This window comes from Venturia canescens, chromosome 7, assembly GCF_019457755.1.
Source record: "Venturia canescens isolate UGA chromosome 7, ASM1945775v1, whole genome shotgun sequence".
NCBI lineage: Eukaryota > Metazoa > Arthropoda > Insecta > Hymenoptera > Ichneumonidae > Venturia > Venturia canescens.
In genome coordinates this window covers 18,905,897-18,929,617 of record NC_057427.1, presented here as the reverse complement: position 1 = coordinate 18,929,617, position 23,721 = coordinate 18,905,897, and the positions used below count along the sequence as shown (strand labels likewise).

At 34.3% G+C, this 23,721-nt stretch overlaps 1 protein-coding gene across 1 annotated transcript in view; it reads right to left on the bottom strand.

Moving 5' to 3' along the window:
* Positions 1–23,721, bottom strand: part of LOC122413474 (ephrin type-B receptor 1-like) — a 220,987-nt gene that overhangs the window by 56,666 nt on the left and 140,600 nt on the right. The window lies entirely within an intron of this gene.

The following is a 23,721-nucleotide window of genomic DNA, read 5'->3' as shown; positions in this document are numbered from 1 at the left end:
TAATCTAGAGTCGCGGCAGCGATTCTGAGATAAGTACATTGATGTATATGACGCGTCGCTGCCAGAGAGTCTTCACCGGAGCGATAGCATTTTCAATTGTTTTTGAAAATTTTCTAAATTTATTTTTTTAATAATAAATTGACTACAGTATTTTAGAGAATACTGTAAATTGACGTATTTTTCATTTTGATAAATATTCGCGCTAATTTTTTCACGTGTTATTCTGAGCATTCTCCGAAGCAAATTTATGTATAATATTTTGAAACTAATTGAAAGAATTATGAGATGTTAGAAGAAAAGTAAATTGAAATGACATAAAAAAATAAGTATTTTAATTTTTTTTACTAGAAATTATTTAAAGTCCATCTTGCATTAAAGCTCAAAAATGTTATTTTTCAACACAGAAATTTGTGAATTTTTTTGGAAAAAATCGAAAGTGTCCCATTGAATGAAAAACCAATTTTTTTAATGAAAATAGCTAAATAAATAGCTTCCGTTTTCTAATTTTTATTTCGAAAGAGGGTTGAAAATTTAAAAAAATGACCCGTATTAAGTGACATGATGAAAATTATAGTCAGAGATATACATTTTTTAAGCAAAAATCGATGACTCCCGAATGGGTGGAGATAACGAACTAAAAATTTAGCTGAAAACTTTTTTTAACATGTATAAAAACATATTTAAAAAAAAAGAATCGAAGAGGGTCACCGTCGCGACGTCGTTGAATTGACATGGAATGACCCATGTATTATAGAATAAGGAATTCTGTTGGTCTGTTGATAATTTTGTGCATCGACATGTGTACATCCACTTTGCACTATCAAGAGACTCGGCAGAGTCTCGGGACAAGTACATTGACAGACCTGTCGTCTGCTGGCCCGAGGCTCTCGCCGAGACTATACTTTCTCTGAATAAAACGATTCGCGGTGGTGGGGGTAAAATCGACATGTCATTTTCTTGAATTGCGAAGCTCAGGAGTTATGTCGCAATTTGAAAATTGAACTTTCAGCTAATTAAGAAATTCTCTTTCGATTGCGCCCAAAATCAGCATGATCGGTGGCGTAATTGCTGAGAAAAAACTTTGCACGGGCTCAAGATTATGCAAAAAGTACCAACACATTCACGCAGCTAACGTATCCGTATATGGGTTCAGACCGATACATACAAGGGCTTCTTGATGCCCATCATAACCAATCACCGGTGAGAATCTATCCGTCTCGACCAATCGCCGATGAGAAAGTTTCTGAGAGTCCTCAATGTTTTCTTGTATACCGTCTGTTATCGTCTGTTATGTTATTATAAAGTGATTGCGATCGTAGCCCCGTGGATCAACGGTGCAAGATTTGCAAATTTCGTTTAAATAAATAAAACATTATTGGAAATAGCAGTGGATATAATCAATTTTATTTTTTTCATAAAAGAAGTTTCAATAAGTTTCGAGCCCAATTCACGACAATAATATCTATGATAAATAAAACCTCAAAAGTGGATTAATTGATCTCATACAGAGTGTACTGAGAGTGAATAAAATGTTGAGAAGTGGAAACGTGAATAATGTGTGTCGTGAAAATTAAGAATTATCTGTTCTACTTCGATATCGTAATACATAGATAGCAAATTTGCGAGATTTCGCGTCATGTTGACGTTTGAGGTTATGACCGCCAGAGTGCTGTTGCGTGCAGAGTGTAGAAAAATAAAAGTGGTTATTGATAAGTGGAAGGAATCGATATTATTAATGACATGACTAATTAGTGTTGAATAATAATAATAATAACAATGAGAAAAAAAACGTTCGTTCATTATAACCTCTAAAACGTTCTTTCCAAACAGAAATTCTATGTTGTGTAATTACATTAAAGAAAGAGGTGGATGGTTGTGTGTAAACGAATTCAAATAAATTTTAAAAAACTTTGGTCAAATAATTCAATGTATTGTTGTCATAATTTCTTTCATTTAGTTTGACTGTGTTCACCGGTCCCTTTTTTCCACCTCCTTAGCTTACAGTGTATTGTCATACCAATTTCTATTTGTTCTCCAGACAATACGAAAGATATTCGTATTTCTATTTTTTTATATTAATTTCAACAAGATAATTTGAAATATTTATAACAAAAAGCCTTCATGATTGCTTGTTCATACACCCAAGTTTTGAAAAATCTTTGGGCCATGTAAATGCATAGATATATTCACTTGAGTTGTTACATGATAAATTTGGAAATTTATTTCAATAAGTCATTGGGTGCTTAATTTTCATGATATCAAAATTTGTATCTTCGAAATGCAATGAACACCTCTAAAGTTCGACAAAGTGATGAAGCGACATGTATATTGAATATTTCCAGACCATGTTTGCGATTGGCATTGTGGGTTGAAAAATTCATGTCTGTAAGTCTACACCTGATCATTTTTGGATGTGATCAAATATTTTGTCTGCGGATAACTATGGAGACATACAAAATTACAGCATTTTGCTTGCTTCAACATGCATCGTATCTGTCACTTTTTTTTTGAATGTGTCATAATAAGTTTCAAAAATGTGGTTCATGTAATTTTGAAGTGTTTTTCCCTATAGCACCAAAGTCTGTATAACTGGTACGTAGCAAGTACCTATGAACTTTGATATTTCTGTGAAATAGCAGGTATGCCAATCTTTTAACTTTTTGGTTCCGACTGGAATATATTAACGGAGATATTCATTACTAAAGTCTTCACCTACTTATTTCTGAATAGATCTGAAATTACTGTCTTCAGAAACTAATGCACAGTTACATGAAACAATTTTGATTTCTGTTCTCTTTCAATTGCGCTGTCTTTTTCTTTTTAACTATGGCTCTGCTCTTTCCGATCCTTGTTTTGACTCCATCGGTTTGCAGCGGATCGATGCATATTATTAATTGGTTGCCTAATATGTGTCCTATGATTTTCTACTATTTCTTCATGCTGATTGTGGTAACGTGATTCAAGAGGTTTCCAATTATGATCATCAATCGCACATTTTGTACAACAGATTCTCAAAACAGTTTCTGGTCTTGATATAAGTGTAGTTATTCTTTTTCCACCTGGTCTGTCGAGTAATAAATTTTGAAACTTGTTCCAAAAAGTCTTTGGATGCTTTTTTTGCTGATAATATGAAAAGTTGAATCTTCGGAATGCGGTAGGCAAACACAAATATTGACAACAATACTTATGAAATGACGTGTATGTTGAGTATTCCTATTCTGCAAACTGCAAATGTGGAATTATTGGTGAAAACATTCATTACGATAAGTCTACAGTTGCTCAGTTTTCGATGCGATTAAGTATAATACCTGCCAACATCATGGAAACCTACAGAATTTCTGAATGTTATGTGCGCTATGTCATTTTAATGTAACATCATGACTTCTAACAACTTTCCACTCTAATACTATAGATTTGGATCATTGAAATACAGCAAAAATCTGCAAACTATAAAATTTATATACTGTGCCATTCATTTTATTTTTTGACTCCCACCGCAACATAAATATGAAGTGAAAAATTCATTACAAAAGTCTTCAGTTGCTCATTTATGGATGAATTTGAAACTGCTGTCTTCCAAACTCATTGCGCAGATACATTGAATTGCAGCCGATACCTGCGAATTTGGAAATTTCTGTGGATAAGTATATGTGCTCAGTATCACCCCCTATCTTTATGGTAATATGTAATGGAACTTTGTTCAGCAAGTTTTAAAGTATTTCTTTTCAAATAGTATTAAAGTTTGTATTACTGCGGTATGGAGCGAATACCAATTATTTAAATGTGTGTGCCAATTATTAAAATTTTTTACTCCAACTGTAACATGTAATTTCAAAAATTCATCACAAAAGTTTTCAGCTTTACTAATTATCTTAATTTTCCTTTTTCTAAATTCTATGCTAAATTTCTGAATTTCCTAATTTATTTCTAAATTATCCTGAAATGCAATTGTTTTCCTCCACAAGCAATGCAGGTACCTTAAACGTCTTTGAATTCCGTTGCTCTGTTGAATCAAGTCCGCTCAGTTTTTTTTACTTCTTTGAATTCTGACATAATAAATGTTTCCAGGTGCCTTTTTTCTGCAACTATCAAACTGTAGATAATTGGATCTCCGCGGCCACTTGCAAACTTTGGACATATATTTCATCGGGGGCATGTTTTGGATGACACGAAAATGTCTAGATTCAGAATGCAAAGACGACATTTAAAAATGGCCAATTGTGTTGTATTCGTTGTGTCTTGAATTTGATCTATCTTTTCTCTTTTCCTTTCTTTTCACTAACGTTATAAGCCGGAAATCATATCATGACCTACAACTTGCTTTTCACCGTGCTCTTTGGTTCCTAATTGACAAAACATATTAGAGTACAAGAAAAAAAATCGTCAAAGTCCAAGGAGAGACCTGTGACGAAATATTTTCAGTACAATTTTTACGAAAATTAAGTCTTTTTTAGTGGAACCCAACGTTATAAGCCGAAAATCATATCCCGGCCTCCAACCCGCTTGCGGCCGTGCTCTTGGGGTCCTAATTGACAAAACATATTAGAGTACAAGGGAAACAATCGCCAAAGTCCGAGGACAGACTTGTGACGAAATATGTCCAGTACAATTTTGACGAAAAATAGGTCTTTTTTCGTGAAAACCAACGTTATAAGACGAAAATCATAAATAATTCATAGAAATTTAAACTAAAATCCTATAGTCAACTGAACATAAATAAGGAACTTTGGAGAAAAAAGACGTGATATCAAACCATAAACTTCCCCTAGGAAAAAAAAGGTTGGGACAAGTACATTGATGGTCCCTCGTTTGCTGATAATTCCATCCATGAAAAAAACTTTAAAAATATTTTCTTTTTAAATTGTCAAAAAAATGATTTTATAAAAAAAAATACAGAACAATTCGAAAAAATTTTCACAAATCTTGAAAGAACATTATCTGTAAAAAAAACTAATCTGTATCTATTTTTTAAAGTGTCAAAAAAATCAAATAACAAGTAAAAAATAAAAAACCGAAAAATCGCGCTTGAAATCATTTTGGACACCGATGCTTCTTCTTATTTGATTCGAACAGCTAAATCAATTAACAAAAATTCCATCTAATTTACGTGCAGCATTAAAATTTATTATATCAATTCGAGGCCAAGTATTTTCTAATGAAATGAAAAAAGTTACCCCTTGAGTTACGTGCAGCACTAAAATTTATGATATCAATCGAAGGACAAGTAATTTATGAGTAACTCCAAATTTCAACATTATGGAATTGTTCTAAGAAGCTTTTAAATCCAAAAAAATCACATGCAAGCTAGTCATTTCTTACTCTATGGTGGCAAAGACTTATAAGAAAATCGATTCTTTTCAGACTTTCAGGAGCTTCTGATATTATTCACAATATTCGACGTCGATTGGATCGATACAAATTATGTTTAAATATGAGTTAAAAGTACTTGTCCGGCCCATCACTTTCCATTAAAATTGTTTATTCAAATAAAAATCAGGGCTTCTCTAGAACTGATCGAGCACAAATATTCATGCAGAACGAATTTAGAGAGTTATCTTCAAGTAATATTCTCTAATTGCACTAATTGAATAAGAATGGAAACGAATTGTCCTGTACTATACAAGGGATGTTATTGTGCATCGATAAATAAAAAACATTTTGCACATTAAATATGTTCAAGCTTCCTAAAATAACTCCCCAGTTGGTATTGGAATGACGGCAATTTTTACTTCTCACTTTTTCCAGCGAACGAATTTCATTCGGTATAACTAACCTATACTATTATTAAGAACATTAAACTAATAATAAATCGCATGTCAATAAATTTTTAACCGGATTCTGCCGTACAATTTCGTTTTTTTATGATTGATTTTTATTTGAATGAATAGTGATGGGCCGGACAAGTACTTTTAACTCATATTTAAACATAATTTGTATCGATCCAATCGACGTCGAATATTGTGAATAATATCAGAAGCTCCTGAAAGTCTGAAAAGAATCGATTTTCTTATAAGTCTTTGCCACCATAGAGTAAGAAATGACTAGCTTGCATGTGATTTTTTTGGATTTAAAAGCTTCTTAGAACAATTCCATAATGTTGAAATTTGGAGTTACTCATAAATTACTTGTCCTTCGATTGATATCATAAATTTTAGTGCTGCACGTAACTCAAGGGGTAACTTTTTTCATTTCATTAGAAAATACTTGGCCTCGAATTGATATAATAAATTTTAATGCTGCACGTAAATTAGATGGAATTTTTGTTAATTGATTTAGCTGTTCGAATCAAATAAGAAGAAGCATCGGTGTCCAAAATGATTTCAAGCGCGATTTTTCGGTTTTTTATTTTTTACTTGTTATTTGATTTTTTTGACACTTTAAAAAATAGATACAGATTAGTTTTTTTTACAGATAATGTTCTTTCAAGATTTGTGAAAATTTTTTCGAATTGTTCTGTATTTTTTTTTATAAAATCATTTTTTTGACAATTTAAAAAGAAAATATTTTTAAAGTTTTTTTCATGGATGGAATTATCAGCAAACGAGGGACCATCAATGTACTTGTCCCAACCTTTTTTTTCCTAGGGTAATGATATAAATAAAAAAAATACTTTAAAAAGTCATTGGAAGCCCATTATTGAATGAAATACAAAATTCTAGCTTCTGAATGCAATATTGAAACGTAACATTCGCGGAGCGACCCGAGCCCGCTCAAACTTCCGATTATTACATGATCAAAAAACATCGCGGAGCTACAGACGGGCGTGCGTTCCACTCGGCGGCCATCTTGGCAACTGGCACAAAGGCCGGAGCGAGCTGACGGGCAACACGTAAAAATTATTTTGAATCGTCCGCTTGAAAACTAACACGAAACTACAACATTTATGTGAAAACGTTCTTTTTCAGTTGCTTCAAGTTTCGGAGATATATCCATTTGAAGAAAAAACAGTATTTTCTGAAATTATGAATTTAAAAATCTGAAAAAATTCACATAGAGTGCTTTTTATTAGTACTTTGATATAAACAGTTATGGGATAGATCTGAGATTGTCGAAAAAAAGTAGCCGGTTTGACAGAGAATCCCTCGAATTTAAATGAATAAAACGTCCTTTATTGTACCAACAAAAATTAAAAACAAATTCAAAATTCAGTCAAAAAATTTCGCACAGTAGAGCGCTCCGTTTTTCCACATCTCTCAAGTTCTTCTCTCGCCTGATTCGGTTAGAAGACGCGGACAAATGAATAAAAATCATAAACGCAATTACATGAATTCTTTATTTATGTAAAACACCGAGACTATCTTTTCTCTGAATAAACGATTCGCGGTCGTGGTGGGGGTAAAACTGGCATGTCATTTTCTAAAATTGCAGAGCTCAGGAGATGTTTTGTCAAGCGAAAATTGGTTTGGAGACTAATTTTCAAAATCCCTTTCGAATGAGCCCGAACGATCAGTAGCGTAATTGCTAAGAAAAAACTTTGCACAGGCTCAAGATTATGCAAAAGTTACTGACGCATCACGAGTTTGACGTATACGTATACGCGTTTTGACGTAAGTTAGTGCTAGTAGAGTTGTATCTCAACGCATTCTGATTGGCTCACCGATCTCGGCTCACTCCAGCTGACCGATCGCGCTCAGACTCCCTGTACGTATAATGGTAATATATATCTATATGTATCATGTACAAATGTACATCCATCTGTCAGTTTTCGATGGTATGATCGAACGAGTAGCGATAGCGATTTAAATAATAAAATTTCGGGGAAAAAGTGCGAGATGTGTGAATTCGATTGGATGTTCTAATATGACTATAAAATGTGCTATGTGTGTTTTGTGAAAACAGTGTGGATGAAAATAGTAAGTTTACTCTCATGCCATATCAATTGGTTCGCGAGTGTTTGTTGATATATAAGATGTCAGTATTGGGCAATTTCTCCTAGTATAAACACTTTGAGTCTACGTTTATTTGTGACGTAACTTATTCGCGATCCTTGTTCTTATTCCTTAAAATTTCCAACCGGAGTTGCGAGAAAAGAAGGTTCGTTTATTATAACCTCAAAAGTTCTTTCCGCAACCAGAAATTTTATATCGTGCAATTATATCAAAGAAAAAACTCGCGTAATTGGTTCTTTGTAAATGAATTCAAATAAATTTTTAAAAACTTTTATCAAGTAAAGATCCAATGTATTGATATCATATTCATTTAGTTTGGCTGTGCACTTTGCATGGTTCCTTTTTTCCACCTCCTTATTACTTTTCATTTTCTAGACAATATGTACATTGTGTATTTTTATTTCCTCATATTGATTTCATTCGAATGATTTATAAATTTATAACGAAAAGTGGTTATGCGATTGCTTGTTTATACACACGAGTTTGAAAAACATATTTGGGCCAAGTAAATCACTTGAATTGTTACATGGAGAATTTGGGAATTTATTTCAATAAGTCATTAGGTGCCTAATATTTGTGATATCACATTTTGTATCTTCAAAATGCAATAAATACCTCTACGGTGTGACAATATGATAAACCGACATGAATATTGAGTATTAAAAATAATGAAAAATGCTACAAAAAGTCGGAGGTGGCCCATTTGTGAATGGCATAAGAATTTACGTTTTGAAAATGCAATGCACATGTTAAAAAATCAGCAGCAAATCTGTTGGTCCTGATGCAATTCATACTTTTCTTTTCTCCGTTTGGACCTTGCGGTGGGTACATGCAGAGTTCAAAAATTTTGTACATCGACATGTGTGCATCAACTTTCTATCTCTGGATGTAGTAAAAAGAATGCTTCAAAAAGTCATTGGAAACCCATTATTCAATAACAAAAAATCTCTACCTTCTGAATGCAATATATGAGGGATTCAGATTTACCTCATAACCGATTATATCAAAATACTACTAAAAAGTACTCTATGTGAATTTTTTCAGGTTTTTAACTTCATAATTTTAGAAAATACTTTTTTTTCAAATGAATATATCTCGGAAACTTGAAGTAACTGAAAAAAAATGTTTTCACATAAAAGTTGTAGTTTCGTGTTAGCTTTCGAGCGGACGACTCGAAACAATTTTTACGTTCTGATAACGATGATTTTTTACGGAAAAAGGAGGGGAATTATTTTTATATTCAAAAACAGCCATTATTTTCTTACAGAGTTTTCCAATATGTTGGATGATATCGCAAAACAATCGCCAGAGTGTCACAGATTGAAGTTCCAGAGTTAAAAAAAAATAAAACCACAAAAATTACTTTTTTTTTATTCTTAAGTGGTACAAATCGAGGTACTGGTATAAAAAAATAAATTTGTGTGATTTAATTTTTTTTAGCGTAGAACCTCGATCTGTACCACTATGGCAATTGTTTTGCAATATCGCCAAACAAATCGAAAAACTCTCATTTTTCAGCCAGAAAAAAATGGCTGTTTCTGAATAAAACAATAATTCCCTCCTTTTTCCGTAAAAAATCATCGTTACCAGAACGTAAAAATTGTTTCAAGTCGTCCGCTCGAAAACTAAAACGAAACTACAACTTTTATGTGAAAACATTTTTTTCAGTTACTTCGAGTTTCCGAGATATATTCACTTGAAAAAAAAAGGGATTTTCTGCAATTATGAATTTAAAAATCTAAAAAATTTCACATGGAGTGCTTAAACATAAACAGTTATGAGGTAGATCTGAGATGGTCGAAAAAAAAATTTCCGATTCGACAGCGAATCCCTCGTATACAATATCTGAAAATTGTCAATTTTGTTAGCTTGGTCAATATTATGTTTTTTTTTCTCTGTCTCTTTTTCTGTCAAATTTTGAGGTAAATCAACGAAAACATTTGTTTTATTAAAAAGCTTTCATATCTTTGTTAATCACAATGACTTCATCAAAAAAATTCAAACAAAATTATTTATAAATAAAGCGGAAAAATTCTCCAATGATACGAAATAGTCATAAACCATATGGAAAATGATTTTAATCTCACAAAATTGTGGAAACATTCGAAATCGTTGAAAAATTAAGGGAATCATTTCAAACATTCGGAGAATATCAAACCGTTATGTCACGTCCCGCGTGCATCAAGGCACACCCGTGGTACGTGATGACGCTTTCGCGGGGCTTAGCAACAGAACGACCTTGGTTCGACCTCTGTGCGTTGCCTCGTGCCGTCGCGAGTTGGAGGCCCTCGGAATTCGCCTGTTCAGCATCGCCTGATCGCGGGTTCCAAGGAGAAATATCCTTGGGTGCGACCGGAGTGCTGACGGCGCTGGAATATCATGCCACGACGATCGCTTTCGAGCAATCGTCGCTGTGGCTGATATTTTCGGGTCTTAGTTCCGTTTGATTCTTAACCGACACTCGGTCGTCCCTCGGGATGACTTCGTAATCCAGCAAACTCGCGGCGGGGTAGTAAATCCTGGTACAATGACACAGGTTAACCGCATAGAGATTATAAGTCTGGGTTCCGTCAACAAACAAACACATTGCCCCTTGCCTTACGGACGTTCTTTTGCCGAGTCTTGCAAACTTTTGTGTGCGCCATTTTACTAAGTTATTCTCAGTTCATCAATTTTCTACTTCCTCTTCCCAACTTTTGTAGCTGTTCGGTGTGTGTGTGAGAACCGCGTGACCATGTAGCGACCAAAAACTTTTAAAAACTTTATCGGGAAATATTTTGTATCATTTAGTACTACCACAGAAAAAACATTTGATGCGAAACCATAAAAATTCCCTATCGGGAAGAAAATTCGGACAAGTAAATTGATGATTGCTCGTTTTCGCATTAAACCTCAAAAAATATAAACAAAAATTCTCAAACCTCGCAATGAAAACGATTTCAAATAGTAAAAAAATATCGAATATATTACAATCCCACAGCACTAGTGGATAATATTATCCACTAATATACCCATTATGCGGTATTTGGAACGTTAATAAGAGTATTGAATAGAACTTCAAACATTCGACACACAAAACAAACATCGATGATTTAAATTGTTGACTATAATTATTTGTCTCCATGCCGCTTCTCATTCAATATTTAATAAGAAATGAGAAAAACATTATTTACGAAAACTTCATTTATAGCATAAACCTTTTAAAATGAATATTTTTAGTTAAAAATTTCAGAAACTCGATGGTTTTTTCGTAAAAAAATTTCGCTGTATCGAACAAAAAAATTAAAAGAAAAAAAAATTCAAATTTCGACTATTTTTGGAATTTTTAAAAATCTTGAGCGACCTTGAAAAATTTTTTTGCGCCACCCTAATCAGCCTTTATATTTTGACTAAAATAAGACTTTTTTCAAGAGTGACAAAATTTGAAATACGGTCTTTAAGGGGATGAAACGGGAGTTTGAACGAAATGAAGCATTATTATAATATTCGCGATCTCGTATTCTAACTATGCAGTCATCATACACTACTGGAAACAATTAAAGGAGTAAGAAATTTCCGTCAATTTTTTCCTAATATTTGAAAGGCTGTATCTCAGTAAAAAATAGTCATCTCACGATAAATAAAGAAGCATTTTTAAGCTTTGTTCTTCTACGTTGAAGATATCCGGCCATTCTTTACTCCCAAATTGCGGATACTGAGGAATTTCATGAAATATCTCGAGAGGAAAAATCTGCAAGTTTTGTATTTTTTTCCCAAATGTGCACAATCTTGAAAAAATGTTTGTAACCCAAATCAACATAAGCGTCGGGTAACTTGTTCATTGACCTTCAATTTCATTTGTTAGAAGTCTCCGTACGATTTTTTATTCCGGAGATATTGATGGTTGAATAAAAAAAGATATTTTCGTATTCAATCATTGATATCTCAGCGAAAAATCATCGCACAGTAATTCCAAGGATGATTTTGGAAACTTGAATAAACGCACTATAGAATGCTTACCCTATTCACGAAGACATTTCTATTGTTCTATTCTCAATATTCATTTGAAAAAAATTGAAAAAAATGGCTTTTTACAGCCGTTCAGAAAATCGAGTGCAAATTTACGAATATCAATGAAATCACTCATGTGAAGCATCATTTTTACAGCTCAATGTATCCACAATAACTCTGCTAATTTGCAAGTTGATTGGGCGAACCGGTTTTCTGCCCCGAGAGATCAAAGTTTTCCAAAAAATTAAAGGAACACGATTCTGGGCCTCAAATGACACAAGCATTATTAAAATGAAAAAGACGACTTTTCGTTGACTTTTCCTACAACTTCACATCAAATATCGCCGAAATTTAAAAAAAAAACGAAAAAAGAAAAAAAAACTAAAATTTCTGAAAAATTTCGATTTTTTTTTCAAGTGTGATGGACCAAAACGAGTCACTGAGTAAAGACAGCGGTTAGACGGTAAATGGTTTAATGCTCGATTGCCGCTTTCTTTGGATGACAGGATGAGTGTAATCGGTTCAGGAGATGGAGATGAACTGGCATATATTCGGATGCTTGCTGGGCAGTCGAAAGTAGGGCCCCTTTGTTTTAGCCTTCCGTTCGTATCACTCCGCGGAGCGATAGCAAGGCGACCGGCGCGTGGCAAGCGTGCAGCGGCCGATGAGGACCAAGGTTGAGTGGGAGATGAAGTGCGTGAGAAATGATGACCTAGGAATGGAGCGGATATGAGATTTCAGGTGATGGTGTGGGAAAGGATTAGGAATGTGGGCCGTTACACAAGTTTCCGTACATTTGAAAATGCACGTTTGGCCCGTAGGTTAGGTAATTTTTTGCCTAGTCTCACCAATACCCCAGGCATCCAAAGGAATAATAGGAAAAAAGGAATTTCAGGTTATACCAGAATAAAGTGTATTTTTCTAGTTTAGTCAGGTCTAGTTCTTCTAGGAGATCCGAGTTGGTTCTAGAGATAGGGTGAATTGCCTGCCGAATGATCCGTACACCGATTCTTATACCCCGTTTCCCACTCTAAAATTGCTCAAACGCCGATTTTTCCTGTTTCGGACGCATTCTACGCATTCTTTTGTAATGGGCTTCTCTATTGGCTCGCTGCCATGATTCGCGCCTTCTTATTGGCTATAAATAATGAAATTTGAATGAAAATTGCCATTATTGAAACATTTGTACTATTTGGCCTCATTGTTTTATTTAGTATTATTAAATTTAATTTTATTCGGAAAATCGAGAAAAGTGACGTTCGAGTTTCTATAGCCCATAAACACTTTACCCGCGCTTGCGCCGTAAGCACGCGTCTGGCTTTATTTGAAATAATACAAATTTCCTAGAAGGAATAACCTTTTCATTAATTTTCCTGGATAACGGCCATTTTTTCCGACATTTTGAGCCTAATTACGCTCATATTGATTAATAAGAAGATTGAAAACAATTCAAATGAAAAATATAACTCTAGTGTCAATTTTGGTCAAGTGGTGCTGTTCAGAGCGTTGCCCGCCGGCTCGCTTGGGCCTTTGTGCCAGTTGCCAAGATGGCCGCCGGTTGAGACGCACGCCTGTCCATCGCTCCGCGATGTTTTTAGTTCGCGTAATATGTCGGTCGTTTGAGCGGGCTCGGGCCGCTCCGCGAGTGTTACGTTGCAATATATATATCTAAACATTGCCAATGCTGTTGGACTTGGTGAGCATTTTTTTTCTCTTACTCTCTTTCTGTCACATTTTCAGGAGAATCAACGAAAACACTTCGTTCCTCAAAAAGCGCTTTTATATCCTTTTTATTCTCAATCTTTTTTTTAAAAAATTGAAAACAAAATTTATAAATAAAGGGGGAAAGTTTCATGATGGTCATAAACGTACGGGGAAAATTTCCCGAAAACAATTTCCCGAAAAACAATTCCCCGAAAACAATTGCCCGAAAACAATTTCCCGAAAATACAATTTCCCGAAAAAACAATTTCTCGAAAACAATTCCCCCAAAATACAATTTCCCGAAAACAATTTCCCGAAAATACATTTTCCCGAAAACAATTTCCCGAAAACAATTTCCCGAAAATACAATTTCCCGAAAAAACATTTTCCCGAAAATACAATTTCCCGAAAAAACATTTCCCCGAAAACAATTTCCCGAAAAAATATTTTCCTGAAAACAATGTCCTGAAACAACATTTGTTCAGAAAAATTATTTCCTAAAAATAAAATTTCCCGAAAAACAATTCTCTGAATCGTTTTTCAATTCTCTCGTGCTTATACTCATAGTAATCAACAATAATGAAGTGTAGTTCTGAAAAAGCGATATCCTACGATTATTTCATACACTAATGTAAATTGTACTCATTTTGAATACGACAGCAGAGATCCGCATCAATAATATTTTTGCCACTAATTTTGATAATTATTGTCAATTGATTAAAAATCAGTAATTATTCAAAATTACATCATCAATTGACTAAATAATTGGAAATTTATAGAAACTTTATTGCAAAAGGACGATTCATTTTTAAATTGATGGAAGAGATTTTACCAATGGACGAAAAATTTCCCATTGATGGAGAAGATATTGCCAATTGACGAAAGTTTTTCAATTGATCCAAAATGTTCTGTCAATTGACCATATAAAATCCAATTCTAGAAAAATTTTTGGCCAATTGGTGGATTGTCCATTGGCGATCCGGGCGATACCAGCGCTTGATTTACGCATACAAAGAATGCGATACGTCCGTGAGCATCTTCTTCGACGCTTAGGTCGACGGCTCGATGGTTTTCGATGTCTAGGTTAACGGATCCATGGTTCTCGATGTCTAGATATATTTCTCTACGGTTTTCAATGTATACGTCGATGAGTCCACGGTTTCCGATGTCTAGGTCGAAGGATCCATGGTTTTCGATGTCCAAGTATATGCTTCCATGGTTTTCGACGTCCAGGCATATTGATCCATGGTTTTCGATATCTAGGTATACTTCTCCATGGTTTTCGATATCTAGGCATACTGCTCAATGGTTTTCGATGTCTAAGTATACTTCTTCATGGTTTTCGATGTCCAGGCATATGTCTACATGGTTTCTGATGTCTAGGTCGACAGATCCATGGTTTTCGATGTCTCGGCATATTTCTCCATGGTTTTCGATGTCTAGGTCTGTTTATCCATGGTTTTTGATGTCTAGGTGTGTTTATTTATGGTTTTCGATGTCTAGGTATATTTCTCCATGGTTTTCGATGTCTAAGTATATTTTTCCATGGTTTTCGATGTCTAGGTATTCTTCTCCATGGTTTTCTATATCCAGGAATATTGCTCCGTGGTTTTCGATGTCTAGGTCTGTTTATCCATGGTTTTTGATATCTAGGTGTGTTTATTTATGGTTTTCGATGTCTAGGTCAACGGCTCCATGGTTCTCGATGTCTAGGTATATTTCTTCATGGTTTTCGATGTTTAGGCATATTTCTCCATGATTTTCGAGGTCTCGGTCGACGGCTTCATGGTTTTCGATGTCTAGGTATACTTTTCCATCGAAAATCATGGAGAAATATGCCTAGACATCGCTAACCATGGATAAATAGACCGAAACAGCAAAAACAGTGGAAAAATATGCCAAGACATCGAAAACCATGGAGGAATATACCTAGACATCGAAAACCATGGAGAAATATACTTAGACACCGCAAACCATGGACCCGTCGACCTAGATATAGAAAACCATCGAGCCGTCGACCTAACCGAGAACCATTGAAAACCTAACCGAAAACCATTGAGCAGTATGCCTAGATATCGAAAACCATGGAGAAGTATACCTAGATATCGAAAACCATGGATCAATATGCCTGGACGTCGAAAACCATGGAAGCATATACTTGGACATCGAAAACCATGGATCCTTCGACCTAGACATCGGAAACCGTGGACTCATCGACGTATACATTGAAAACCGTAGAGAAATATATCTAGACATCGAGAACCATGGATCCGTTAACCTAGACATCGAAAACCATCGAGCCGTCGACCTAAGCGTCGAAGAAGATGCTCACGGACGTATCGCATTCTTTGTATGCGTAAATCAAGCGCTGGTATCGCCCGGATCGCCAATGGATGATCCACCAATTGGCTAAAAAATTTTCTAGTATTGAATTTTATATCGTTAATTTGAGAGAACATTTTGGATCAATTGAAAAATTTTCAATTGGCAATATCTCCTCCATCAAATGGCAATTGGTTGGTCAATTGGCAATATCTCCTCCACCAAGGGGAAATTGGTCGGTCAATTGACAATATCTTCTCCGTCAATTGGAAATTTTTCGTCAATTGGTAATATCTTCTCCATTAATTAGAAATTGGTTGGTCAATTGACATTGTAATTGGTAATAACTAATGTTTTTTAATCAATTGATAATAATAATTTTTGCAATGTGCATTTTTGATCAATTTAAAAATGAAAAATGCAAAATTTTTTTTTGCCGATCTCTGTAAGACAGTCAGAGTCACCGCGAATTCGTTTTACAAGATTAACACTAAAAAAATACGCAATTTTTCGAAGTTTTGCTATTTCATTTCAATGGTCGATCCTAGAGCAAATGTTGTCGCCAATAAAAAGATTAATATTTTTTTCTCCCATTAATTTTCCATGTAGGAACAGTAGTTTTTGAGAAAATCAATATGAATATCATATAGTTTTGGATTTCACATCTATATTCGGAATATTATAATATCACGAAAAGTGTAAAAAAAATTCCATAAGAAAAATTATAAAACCAAGTGTAAATAATTTACATCGAACAATTCGAAAAAAATTTCACACCGATGCCTCATTCTTCTTATCTTATTCTAAAAGCCAAATCAATTGACAAAAAATTCCATGTAAGTTACGTGAAACATTAAAATTAATGATATCAATTCGAGGCCAAGTATTTAATGTTAATTCGGAATATTCATTCTTATGGGGGAACCATCAGGAACTTAAGAGAGTTCTAATGAATCAAAAGAGTTACCATTCGCGTTACGTTCAGCACTAAAATTTCGTTCATGGACAATTCACCGAATACAATTCATCGAATGGACTATTCATCGAATAGAAAATTCATGGAATGATAACGAAAATGAAAGAAAAAACCCAGATGAAAAATGTGTCCTATTATAATGAAAATCACTAAAATATGGATGAAAATATGATTTGTTCCGAACAAACCGTACGGTATCTCTATACTTTATCAAGATGCGCTGTGGGCCTTCGACGTGGAAGCAGTACGTTTTGGCGAGAATGGTTTGGCGCAGGGACGCTGTGTGCCCGAAGATTCAACTTTACGAAAAAAAACGAAATCGCACCATATCCACACTCACCCTGGCACTATGTTTTTGTGCTAAACAACCGTAGAGAGATTTAACGCGGGTGATGAGGGTCACAGGGGGCGAAGCCCCCAGCGGGGGGTTCGGGGGGCGGAGCCCCCCGAGAATGACTGTTAAAATTTTAAAGCAATCATCCTCTTTTTTCCTTTTTCAGGTTTTTCATAAGAGATTTTCATTTTTCTTATAAGCTAACCAAACATCGAAACAGCCTCGTCTAGCAGTCTAAAAAATATTTATTGGAACAGTAGTTCAACGATATTTTCATTCATATATCAGTCATTTTGATTATAGTTTGATAAACTTTTAAATACTTTTTCTATCGATGAATGTCCCATTCAATCAATTTTCCATTCGATGAATTTTCTATTCGATGAATAGTGTTCGCTGAATTGTTTTTCGACGAATTGTATTCGGTGAATGTTCCGCAAATCCTAAAATTTATGAAATCAATCGGAGGACAAGCGTTTTATTGAAATTGTTCTATGTAGCGTTTAAATCCAAAAAAAAATCACTTTAAAGGTATTGTAATTCGTTACGTTATGGTGGCAGAGATTTAGAAGAAAATCGATTCCGCTCAGATTCTCAAGATCCCCTGGTATTATTGACAATAATCGACGTCGATTTTGGATCAGTACAAATTATGTTTAAATATGTGCTAAAAGTACTTGTCCGGCTCATTACTTTTCATTAAAATTTTTCATTCAAATAAAGATCAATCATAAAACAACGAAATTGTACGATAGAATCCGGTTAAAAATTTATTGAAATGCGATTTATTATCCGTTGAATGTTCTCAATAAAAGTATAGGTTAGTTCTATACCGAATAAAATTATTTGGCTTGAAGAAATAAGAAGTAAAAACTGCTGCATTGTAGTATAAACTGGAGGATTATTCTAGAAGCTTAAACATTTATTGTGCAAAATGTTTTTCATTCATCGATGCACAGTAATATCCCTTGTATATTACAGGAGAATGCATTTGTATTTGTTATTAATTTAACGCAATTGAGTAAAAATTACTTGAAAATAACTTTCCCAATGCCCTCTGTATGCATACTTATGATTTATCAGTTCTAGAAGAGCCCTGATTTTTATTTGAATGAAAAATTGAAATGAAAAATGATGGGCCGGACAAATACTTTTAACACATATTTAAATATAATTTGTATCGATCCAATCGACGTAGAATTCTGTGGATAATACCAGAAAATCCTAAAAGTCTGAGAAGAATTGATTTTCTTATAATTCTCGGCCACCATAGAGTAACAAATAAATTTAGCTTTCATGTGATTTTTTTAGGATTTAAAATCTTCTTAGAACATTTTCATGATGTTAAAATTTGGAGTAACTCAAAAATTACTTGTCCTCCGATTGATATCATAAATTTTAATGCTGTAAGTAACTAAGATGGAATTTTTTCTAAAATTGATTCAGTTGTTAGAATAAGATAAGAAGAACGGGGCATCGTTTTTCAAAACGTTTTCAAGCTCGATATTTCGGTTTTTTATTTCTTATGTTTATTTGAATTTTTTTCACTTTGCAAAAGAATTACAGATTTGTATTCTTTTTAATGTGATGTTTTTTCAGGATTTATGAAATTTTTTTCGAATTGTTCTGTTGAAATTATTTACACTTGGTTTTATGATTTTTTTTTTTGGAATTTTTTTTACACTTTTCGTGATATGATCAGAAAACAAGGGACCATCAATGTACTTGTCCCAACCTTTTTTTCCCTAGGGGTATACATTTTTCGATGCTGAGTACTCGTATAGTATCCCAACGCGGGCGATGGGGGTTGCAGGGGGCGAAGCCCCTGAGAGTGACGATTAAAATTTCAAATTAGTTATCATGAGTACCAAATCCCATCCTCTATCGTGCGAAAATGAAAAACCGCAGAAAATCGCGGATCCGTAAAAAATCCCACCCTATGCAGCTACCATTCTTTTCTTCAGCGTTCACGATATAATTTTATTTAATGTTTTGCATATTCTAGTTTTGATTTTAAAAAATCTTAGCGCCGATAAGGTTACGTAAAAATGTCTTCGCGCCCCAACGTCTCTGCGCCCGAAGAGCCGCGTCGAAAGGTCCTCACATCTGAATGTCCCAGTGTCCAAACATCGCGTGCCACAAATGGCCGCGTTAGAATAGTCGTGCCAAAACGTAACACACCCTTGTATTTTTAGAAAATAGATTTTCAGGAAATTCTACTTCGGGGAATGGGATTTTCGGGAATTGAATTTTCGAGAAATTGTGTTTTCGGGTAATTGTTTTACGGGGAATTGTTTTTCGGGAAAATGTTTTTTCGGGAAATTGTATTTTCGGGAAATTGTTTTAGGGGAAATGTATTTTCGGGAAATTGTATTTTCGGGAAATTGTTTTCGGGGAAATGTATTTTCGCGAAATTGTGTTTTCGGGAAATGGTATTTTCGGGGAATTGTATTTCGGGGAATCGTTATTTGGGAAATTTTCCGCAAAGCATCGACCCTCGATGTCAACATCGAAACTTCCAGAAGGAAATCTAGGTTATATTCGCACCAGAAGGGGAAAACCCCCAAATCTATAAAATTATCGACTAACCCAAAATTCGTCAGTCTTTGACGAGAATTGTAACGATTGGTCTCGAGGCAATAAAACCTCGAATTTGTAACTTCTTAAATAAACTTATTGTTAACTTGTAGTAAAAGTATCGAGTTGGAGTTCAGCTCTTTTGGCCTAAATCCCTTAAATGCTCGTCCTTGATAACTCGTCCCTTCGCGACGGTCTTCGTGGACACAACAGATAGCAGAGTATATAATTCTTATTTTTATTTTTTGAACTTAACGTGATTGTGGTTAGTTTAGCTTAATTTAATCCGCAAAACAAGAATTCACAACTTTTGAGAAAAAAGGTGTTATATAAAATCTCAAAAATTCCCTTAGGGAAAAAAGGTTGGGACAAGTACCTAGATAGTCCCTAGTTTCATAATCATGTCACGAAAAAATAAAAACAAAATTCAAAAAAAAAATGATGAAACCGATTGTAATTAATATCAAAACAACAATTCGAAAAAAATCACAAACCGTGAAAAAGCATTATATTTGACAAAATACAAAGTTGTAATTTTTTTTTTTTTTAAATTGATAAAAAAATCGAAAAATCACGCTTGAAATCATTTTGAAACCGATTCTTCTTATCTTATTCTAACAATTAAATCACTTGTAAAAAAAATCCATCTAAGTTAGGTGCAGTATGAAAATTTAAGATATCTATTCGAAGTCAAGTATTCAATGGTAATTCGGAATATTCATTCCTACGGAACCATCAGGAACTTGAGAAAATTCTAATGAATCAAAAAGTTACCATTTGAGTTACGTCCAGCACTAAAATTTATGATATCACACAGAGAACAAGTATTTTACTAGTCATTCGGAGTTTTAACATTATGAAATTGTTCTAAGCAGCGTTTAAATCCAAAAAAATCACATCGAGTGTATAGTAACAGAAAAACAAAGGTTTCAGAATGATTCTGCAATTATTAAGAAATTATCATCTGCTTTTATGCTAGCTCAGGTTATAAACTTAAAACATTTTATACAATATGATACAAGAACCTTTTATAAAGAAAAGCGCAAATACGTGTAAAAGTGCATGCATTGTATCTATGCAATGTACTGCACAAATTCATTGTCAATTGTATTTCACGCCTCTTCCGAACTCGTAGTACCCCTACTTCACACCGGTCTTGCCACAATTTTTAAAGTTTGTAATTGCCATAATTCTTCTTTTTTGTGCCGGGAGTCACAGTCGTGTTACAGAAAACTGACATCATGAATTCTTGGAAAAGAATGAATTACTCTTTTGACGAAGAAAAAAGGATTAAAAGGAAAATCAAACATTATGAGAGAAAGCTTAAAAAATCAAAGAATAAGAAGCGAGGTAAGGAAAAATTTTTTTTTTCTTGTTCCTTGACCAATCCATATATTGCAGAAAGGAAAAGGAAGATCTCACATATCTCTTTGGTTAACGTATCAGTTCAACTGATACGTGGAAAATGCAATTTTCCAACCGATATAGAGTTTAGGTTGATTTTAAATTCAACCTCTAACGCACGTGTGCTGGTTCAACTGGCACACGGACTCACGTCTGCGTTATGAAGTCGAAATCACAGCTCATAAGCGTTCAACCCGTTTGATGCGAATCGTACGTTACATGGGTATGAAAATGATGTTGTCAATTGTTGACAGAACATTCGTATCAAGACAGCGACTCTCGAGAAAATTCATTGGAAAGCGACTCAGCAATTCGTTCGTACAGTGGGGAATCTGGTGAAAATATCAATCAAGGAGGTTTAGAGAAGGATCCTGAGGATAGTCAAGAAAAGGTAATGAACCCACAACCTCCGAATGATAATCTAGATGCGACTGAAAATTTGACTTCATTGCATGAAGTCTTGAGTATAAGAGAGACTGAACCAATAAAAGATGATTCGGTCGATATAGAATTAGACTCAAATCTTTTAGCTGCGTTGGGGAAACGCTTGAATGAAGAAACCAGTTTTGGCGGTTCCATTCACAAAGATTTAGCCGTGAGAATAAATGAGGTTATCTTGACGGGGTTACCGAATGAGTTGAGAAAGGATTTATCTCAAAAATATAAGATTCCCGAAAATTCTAAATGAATGAAACCTCCCTCCTTGAATCCTGAGATAAAAAGTTCTTTACAAGACACCATATTCAAGAGAGACGAAAGAATATCCATGACTCAAGGCCGAATCGCAATGGGTCTCGCTGCGGTGGCAAAAGTCACTTTCGAAATTTTGCGAATTAATATGAAAGAAAAATACACTTGGGCTGAAAATTTGAGCGATGCTTCAAGAAGATTAGCAGATTTATTACATGAAGAAACGCAAATCCATAAAAAAAAACTTGGAAACCGATGCCTCATTCTTCTCATTTGATTTGAACAGCTAAATCAATTGAAAAAAATTCCACCTAATTTACGTGCAGCATTAAAATTTATTATATCAATTCAAGGCCAAGTATTTTCTAATGAATTGAAAAAAGTTACCCCTTGAATTACGTGCAGCACTAAAATTTATGATATCAAACGGTGGACAAGTATTTTATTAGTAACTCCAAATTTTGACATTATTAGATTCTTCTAAGAAGCTTTTAAATCCAAAAAAATCACATGAAAGCTAGTAATTTGTTACTCTATAGTAGCGGAGACTTATAAGAAAATCGATTCTATTCAGACTTTCAGGACCCTCTGGTATTATTCACAAAATTCGACGTCGATTGGATCGATACAAATTATGTTTAAATATGTGTTAAAAGTACTTATCCAGCCCATCACTTTCCGTTCAAATTGTTTATCCAAATAAAAGTCAGGGCTTGTCTAGAACTGATGGATCACAAGTATTCATGCAGAGGGAATTGAGAGAATAATCTTCAAGTCATTTTTACTTAATTGCACTAATTTAATAAAAAACGGAAACAAATTATTCCGCAATATAGAAGGGATATTATTGTGCATCGATAAATGAAAAAAATTGTACATAATGTATATGTTGAAGCTTCCAAAATAACTCTGCAGTTTACATTCGATGACGGCAATTTTTACTTCCCACTTATTCTTCCAGCGAACGAGTTCCATTCGGAATAAGAATTAACCTATACTATTATTAAGAACATTAAATTAATAATGAATCGCATTTCAACAAACTTTTAACGAGATTCTGCCGTGCCATTTCGTTTTTTTATGATTGATTCTTTATTGAATGAATAGTGATGGGCCGGACAAGTACTTTTAACACATATTTAAACATAAAAGATGCATATTACCTGATTCCAATAGCAAAGGAAAGTACAAAATATTTGAGATTCTCCTTTGCAGGTAATCTATACGAGTTTGTATGCTTACCATTCGGTCTTAGTACAGCCCCGTTTGTCTTCACAAAAATTTTGAAGCCCGTTATGAAATATTTGAGACAATTGTGTTATTCTTCTGTCATATATCTGAATGACATAATGATTCTTGGAAATTCACCCATTGTAGAATCAAATTACACTGGTTGCCGCAACGCTTTCCGGAGAGCGTTTGCTTTGAAGCCGATTCTCGAAGATTCAATAGATATCATGATATGATCTCTGAGTGAATCATCAATTAAATAATATGATGAAGCTCTGAAAAAGTGGTGGTCATTTTGTAACTTAAAACAAGCCGATCCGTACTTAGAATCTGTTAATCTCATTTCGGAGTTTCTGTCAAAGGAGTTTACGAATGGAGCGTCTTACGGAGCTTTGAATTGTGCTCGTTCTGCTATTTCTTTCTTACACGATCGAGAAATTGGAAAGAATCCACAAATTAAAATGTTTTTTAGGGGCATTTCCAAACGAAGACCTGCAAAACCAAGATATGACGTAACGTGGGATCCAAAAATAGTTCTCGAATATATTATCAAATGGTCAAATGATAATACGGAAAGCCTGAAAAATTTAACGTTAAAATTGGTC